The sequence below is a fragment of the Oncorhynchus clarkii genome, chromosome 4, assembly GCF_045791955.1.
Source record: "Oncorhynchus clarkii lewisi isolate Uvic-CL-2024 chromosome 4, UVic_Ocla_1.0, whole genome shotgun sequence".
Classification (NCBI taxonomy): Eukaryota; Metazoa; Chordata; class Actinopteri; order Salmoniformes; family Salmonidae; genus Oncorhynchus; species Oncorhynchus clarkii.
In genome coordinates, this window is record NC_092150.1 from 92123057 (window position 1) to 92130667 (window position 7611).

General features: G+C 42.0%; 1 long non-coding RNA gene across 1 annotated transcript; it reads left to right on the plus strand.

The window, feature by feature from the left end:
• The first annotated feature begins 3019 nt into the window (after positions 1-3019).
• LOC139407920 (uncharacterized) lies at positions 3020-7344 on the plus strand. The gene is made up of 2 exons (XR_011634142.1): positions 3020-6491; positions 6554-7344. It is a non-coding gene; the product is annotated as an uncharacterized lncRNA (long non-coding RNA).
• The last annotated feature ends 267 nt before the right edge of the window (positions 7345-7611 follow it).

The window sequence follows — 7611 nt, forward strand, 5'->3', positions numbered from 1 at the left end:
AGCTGTTTGCTGATGTCAACGTTGTGAACAGAGTGCCCCATGGTGACAGTGGGGTTATGGTATGGGCAGGCATAAGTTACGGACAACGAACACAATTTAAATTTTATCGGTGGCAATTTAAGTACACAGAGATACCGTGACGAGATCCTAAGGCCCATTGTTGTGCCATTCATCCTCCGCCATCACCTCATGTTTCAGCAAGATAATGCACGGCCCCATGTCGCAAGGATCTGTACACACTTCCTGGAAGCTGAAAATTTCTCAGTTCTTCCATGGCCTGCGTACTCACCAGACATGTCACCCATTGAGCATGTTTGGGATGCTCTGGATCGAGTTGTACGACGGCGTTTTCCAGTTCCCTCCAATATCCAGCAACTTCACACAGCCATTGAAGAGGAGCGGGACAACGTTCCACAATCAACAGCCTGATCAACTCTATGCCAAGGTGATGTGTCGTGCTGCATGAGGCAAATGGTAATCAGACCAGATACTGACTGGATCTGAGCCACGTCCCTACCTTTTTTTTAAAGGTATCTATGACCAACAGCTACATATCTGTATTCCAAAATTAGGGGCTAATTTATTTATTTAAATTGACTGAAATCTTTTAATTTGTTGCGTTTATATTTTTGTTCAGTATATTTACATAATTTCTGTTCAGTATATTTACATAATTTCTGTTCAGTATATTTACATAATTTCTGTTCAGTATATTTACAATATTACTTAGCCACATACCCAATTGTTTTAATTAGGATTTATTGACATAGTTTAGGGAGCTTGATTTATTGACATAGTTTAGGGAGCTGGATTTATTGACATAGCTTAGGGAGCTTGATTTATTGACATAGTTTAGGGAGCTGGATTTATTGACAGCATAGGGAGCTTGATTTATTGACATAGCTTCGGGAGCTGGATTTATTGACGTAGCTTAGGGAGCTTGATTTATTGACATAGCTTAGGGAGCTGGATTTATTGACGTAGCTTAGGGAGCTGGATTTATTGACGTAGCTTAGGAGCTGGATTTTTTGACGTAGCTCAGGGAGCTTGATTTATTGACGTAGCTTAGGAGCTGGATTTATTGACATAGCTTAGGGAGCTAGATTTATTGACATAGCTTAGGGAGCTAGATTTATTGACGTAGCTTCGGGAGCTGGATTTATTGACGTAGCTTAGGGAGCTTGATTTTTTTGACGTAGCTTAGGGAGCTTGATTTATTGACGTAATTTAGGGAGCTGGATTTATTGATGTAGCTTAGGGAGCTGGATTTATTGGGAGCTGGATTTATTGACATAGCTTAGGGAGCTGGATTTATTGACATAGTTTAGGGAGTTGGATTTATTTACATAGCTTCGGGAGCTGGATTTATTGACGTAGCTTAGGGAGCTTGATTTATTGACGTAACTTAGGGGGCTGGATTTATTGATGTAGCTTAGGGAGCTTGATTTTTTGACGTAGCTCAGGGAGCTTGATTTATTGACGTAGCTTAGGGAGCTTGATTTATTGATGTAGCTTAGGGAGCCAGATTTATTGACATAGCTTAGGGAGCTAGATTTATTGACATAGCTTAGGGAGCTAGATTTATTGACATAGCTTCGGGAGCTGGATTTATTGACGTAGCTTAGGGAGCTTGATTTTTTGACGTAGCTTAAGGAGCTTTATTTATTGACGTAACTTAGGGAGCTGGATTTATTGATGTATCTTAGGGAGCTGGATTTATTGACGTAGCTTAGGGGGCTGGATTTATTGACAGTTTAGGGAGCTGGATTTATTGACATGGCTTAGGGAGTTGGATTTATTGGGAGCTGGATTTATTGACATAGTTTAGGGAGCTGGATTTATTGACATAGTTTATGGAGCTGGATTTATTGACAGTTTAGGGAGCTGTATTTATTGACATAGCTTAGGGATCTGGATTTATTGGGAGCTGGATTTATTGACATAGTTTAGGGAGCTGGATTTATTGACATAGTTTAGGGAGCTGGATTTATTGACAGTTTAGGGAGCTGGATTTATTGACATAGTTTATGGAGCTGGATTTATTGGGAGCTGGATTTATTGACATAGTTTAGGGAGCTGGATTTATTGACATAGTTTAGGGAGCTGGATTTATTGACAGTTTAGGGAGCTGGATTTATTGACAGTTTAGGGAGCTGGATTTATTGACATAGCTTAGGGAGCTGGATTTATTGACGTAGCTTATGGAGCTGGATTTATTGGGAGCTGGATTTATTGACATAGTTTAGGGAGCTGGATTTTTTGACAGTTTAGGGAGCTGGATTTATTGACATAGTTTATGGAGCTGGATTTATTGACAGTTTAGGGAGCTGTATTTATTGACATAGCTTAGGGATCTGGATTTATTGGGAGCTGGATTTATTGACATAGTTTAGGGAGCTGGATTTATTGACATAGTTTATGGAGCTGGATTTATTGACAGTTTAGGGAGCTGGATTTATTGACAGTTTAGGGAGCTGGATTTATTGACATAGCTTAGGGAGCTGGATTTATTGACGTAGCTTATGGAGCTGGATTTATTGGGAGCTGGATTTATTGACATAGTTTAGGGAGCTGGATTTATTGACATAGTTTATGGAGCTGGATTTATTGACAGTTTAGGGAGCTGGATTTATTGACATAGTTTATGGAGCTGTATTTATTGACAGTTTAGGGAGCTGTATTTATTGACATAGCTTAGGGATCTGGATTTATTGACAGTTTAGGGAGCTGGATTTATTGACATGGCTTAGGGAGTTGGATTTATTGACATAGTTTAGGGATAAAACACAATACTTTATAGCCTTTAACCTTTATTTTACTAGGCAAGTCACGTAACCAATGTGATATTTTTTTATGAAACCATTATGATGTTTCCTTGATGTGACAATATGATGTTTCCTTGATGTGACAATATGATGTTTCTTTGCAATACTGTAATATTATGACATCCTGTTATGGTTCTCGTCAGGTCATCCACAGGGGGAATCTCTCTGGGGTGTATTCACTAGGAACCAAACAGAAGCAAACCAAACGGGAGGGACTTATCTGAATTTGTCCAATAGAAACTCTCATTTTCCGTTGCAAACCGTCTTCCATTGTCAAAACGTTTTGCAACAGTGACTAATGAATACACCACTGGTCTTCAGTCTGAATCCCCACTATCCTATCCCCTGCAACATCTACAGATCTACAGGGACTGAATAGGTATAAGCAATGTGGCAGTAGTTTCTCTATGTCCATAGGAAGGCTATTGAAGCCATCACCATGTTGCTGATGTATACCTATCCAGTCTCTTCGGATCTGCAGAAACAGAAGGAGTAGTGAGTTTAGGAGGTTTCCAGAACACACTAGATTTCTGAAGAGTAAAAAGCCATTCACCCTCTGCTCTAGGACTGTCCTCACTGACGCTAGGCCTGATGGGTAATGTAGTTATTCCTGTTGAATGGACTACAAATACCTGTATGATTGACGGTCTTGAGCTGGTCATGTCACACAACGTCCGCTGGTTTCTCCGCAGCCATTTCCTGTTGACAGTTAACTGTAATTTCATGTTGATAGTCAATGATGTCACTTCCTGTTGATAGTCAATGATGTCACTTCCTGTTGATAGTTAGTGGCGTAACAACATAACATCGCTGCTTTACAGTATGTGGCAAGCACAAGTACAACACTGTCAGAACTCTGAAATGACATTTTAAATGCCTGGTTCACTCGCCTCGGTCATGTGATGTCAAACATATAGAGGCATCATCTGTGTGACAGAATATAACCTTAGGAGAGACCCCTCTTCCATGAGACGCTGAACCTTAGGAGAGACCCCTGTTCCATGAGACGCTGAACCTTAGGAGAGACCCCTGTTCCATGAGACGCTGAACCTTAGGAGAGACCCCTCTTCCATGAGACGCTGAACCTTAGGAGAGACCCCTGTTCCATGAGACGCTGAACCTTAGGAGAGACTCCTCTTCCATGAGACGCTGAACCTTAGGAGAGACCCCTCTTCCATGAGACGCTGAACCTTAGGAGAGACCCCTCTTCCATGAGACGCTGAACCTTAGGAGAGACCCCTCTTCCATGAGACGCTGAACCTTAGGAGAGACCCCTCTTAGGCACGGTTACATTCTTCTATTAATATAGGAATAAGTTGTTATTTATACTTTTTTCATGTGAAATAACCTCAGCTTTCTATAGTGGAGGATTTTAATGATATTTATTGTAGATATATCCTCTTCTTCTGTAATACCAACTAGACTCAGAACCCCTCAGTCCGCTCCGATACAATCCCTACGCTGTAGTAGGGCGGGGCCACGGCCCATTTCAGTTTAGATGATCCCTGAAGGGTCTGACTTGAAATGGAACTGGTCCCCTGCTCTGTGCTAGAGCTACAGCTGCCAAAGACAAAAGCGTTGTTGGTGAACTTTCTCTAGTGAAGTCTAAAGCAGGGCACCGTTAGTGAACTTCCTCTAGTGAAGACTAAAGCAGGACAACGTTAGTGAACTTCCTCTAGTGAAGTCTAAAGCAGGACAGTGAACTTCCTCTAGTGAAGACTAAAGCAGGACAACGTTAGTGAACTTCCTCTAGTGAAGACTAAAGCAGGACAACGTTAGTGAACTTCCTCTAGTGAAGTCTAAAGCAGGACAACGTTAGTGAACTTCCTCTAGTGAAGACTAAAGCAGGACAACGTTAGTGAACTTCCTCTAGTGAAGACTAAAGCAGGACAGTGAACTTCCTCTAGTGAAGACTAAAGCAGGACAACGTGAGTGAACTTCCTCTAGTGAAGACTAAAGCAGGACAGTGAACTTCCTCTAGTGAAGACTAAAGCAGGACAACGTGAGTGAACTTCCTCTAGTGAAGACTAAAGCAGGACAGTGAACTTCCTCTAGTGAAGACTAAAGCAGGACAACGTTAGTGAACTTCCTCTAGTGAAGTCTAAAGCAGGACAGTGAACTTCCTCTAGTGAAGACTAAAGCAGGACAACGTTAGTGAACTTCCTCTAGTGAAGACTAAAGCAGGACAACGTTAGTGAACTTCCTCTAGTGAAGTCTAAAGCAGGACAGTGAACTTCCTCTAGTGAAGACTAAAGCAGGACAACGTTAGTGAACTTCCTCTAGTGAAGTCTAAAGCAGGACAACGTTAGTGAACTTCCTGTAGTGAAGACTAAAGCAGGACAGTGAACTTCCTCTAGTGAAGTCTAAAGCAGGACAGTGAACTTCCTCTAGTGAAGACTAAAGCAGGACAACGTTAGTGAACTTCCTCTAGTGAAGACTAAAGCAGGACAGTGAACTTCCTCTAGTGAAGTCTAAAGCAGGACAACGTTAGTGAACTTCCTCTAGTGAAGACTAAAGCAGGACAGTGAACTTCCTCTAGTGAAGACTAAAGCAGGACAGTGTTAGTGAACTTCCTCTAGTGAAGACTAAAGCAGGACAGTGTTAGTGAACTTCCTCTAGTGAAGTCTAAAGCAGGACAGTGAACTTCCTCTAGTGAAGACTAAAGCAGGACAACGTTAGTGAACTTCCTCTAGTGAAGACTAAAGCAGGACAACGTTAGTGAACTTCCTCTAGTGAAGACTAAAGCAGGACAGTGAACTTCCTCTAGTGAAGTCTAAAGCAGGACAACGTTAGTGAACTTCCTCTAGTGAAGTCTAAAGCAGGACAACGTTAGTGAACTTCCTCTAGGGAAGACTAAAGCAGGACAACGTTAGTGAACTTCCTCTAGTGAAGACTAAAGCAGGACAGTGTTGGTGAACTTCCTCTAGTGAAGACTAAAGCAGGACAACGTTAGTGAACTTCCTCTAGTGAAGACTAAAGCAGGACCATTTATCATCGTTACTGATCTTACTCTATGACTCTAAACCAGGAGTTCCCAAACTGTTTGGGCCGCGACCTCACCATGTAAAAACAAGGGATGTAATCAACGGCCAATGACAGTCTATTACAAATCTGTCTGACAGTACTTTTGACAGTATTTCAATCTGAAGGAGGTGTGGTTTGAAGGGACTGAAATGCGTCAGAAACATATTGGGAAGTTCACAAGATCACCAGGCTATTAGTTCTCCCCAGTCTGATTTAGTTCCCCCCAGTCTGATTTAGTTCCCCCCAGTCTGATTTAGTTCCCCCCAGTCTGATTTAGTTCCCCCCAGTCTGATTTAGTTCCCCCAGTCTGATTTAGTTCCCCCAGTCTGATTTGGTTCCCCCCAGTCTGATTTAGTTCCCCCAGTCTGATTTGGTTCCCCCCAGTCTGATTTAGTTCCCCCAGTCTGATTTAGTTCCCCCAGTCTGATTTAGTGCCTGGTCTTATCCACTCTGTTCTAGTCAGTCCTGCACAGCTTTTCGGAATTGTAGAAGGAAACAGAACAGACACATCTGTGTTCCTATCTTTCAGTGATAGGGTCTTTTCAAAAGCTAGAGACACATTTAGCGTCTACCGGAGGTTACTGATGTAACCCTGCTTCTATGAACCAAGTGTAATTTTTATTGTTTTTATTTCATAGTTTCGTGACCCCCATTTTCAAATCAGGCGACCCCGCAGGGGGTCGCGACCCCCATTTTCAAATCAGGCGACCCCCATTTTCAAATCAGGCGACCCCACAGGGGGTCGCGACCCCCTAGTTTGGTAAATGTTGCTGTAGACCTTTTAGTGTTGAAAACCTTGTGACGATCACATAATAACTTCCTGAGAAAACCAGGAAGTAGTCTGGTGCTGTTTTCATTCATCTTCTTCTCGTTTGGTTTGGTGATCGGTTCTAGTGTCGATTGATGACGGGGCTTTGTGAGGTGTGAAGTCAGCCAGGATTAGGACGGATGTTTTAGGGCATCTAAATAGTCAAGACATCTCTCCTCTCCTCCATCTTCACTGAAGTGATCTGGACAGGTGCAAGCTAAGTAAAGCCATTTTGTTTTCACTTAAGTCTGTGTTCTCAGATCAGTTCAGATTAAGATAAGGAGAGGAGACTAGGAGAGGAAGCCACAACAGCCTAAGTAGATGCACCCTTGGTCTCTTGGCGTTTGTCTTTAGGATACCTGTGGGTTTCTCTCTTTCAGCAAACTGTTCGTTCAGGGCTGTAGGCTGACAATGTACATTCTTTTGGTACTTCCATTGATTGCCTGAAGAAGTATTTTGGGATGTGGTGGTGGTCTGTCGGTAGAGCTTTGTGTTCATGTTTTACGAGCATGATCCGGGACACGTTTTATTGATCCAGAATCGTTTTATTGATCCCTTCTTTATTTATTTTATATAACCTTATTATTGAAGATTATACTACAGGAATGTTGTTTCGTGTACATCCAAGCGTCTTTGTTTGTTTTTAAACTGTAATGTGCTGCGTTACAATAAACAGACTGTTTGCCATGACAGTGTTCCTGAAGTTATTTACCACAGATATGAGGAATACTGAATCACTGCTTCGTTTCATTATTACCGACAGCGTGATGATGATGATGTTGATGATGATGATGATCGGAGTCCGTCTGACCTCACTGTGTCCTGTCACTGTCCAGAGGAGTCTGTAGTGTATAGTGTAGTCTATAGTACAGTCTATAGTGTAGTCTATAGTCTATAGTGTAGTGTATAGTCTAGTCTATAGTCTATAGTGTAGTGTATAGTCTAGTCTATAGT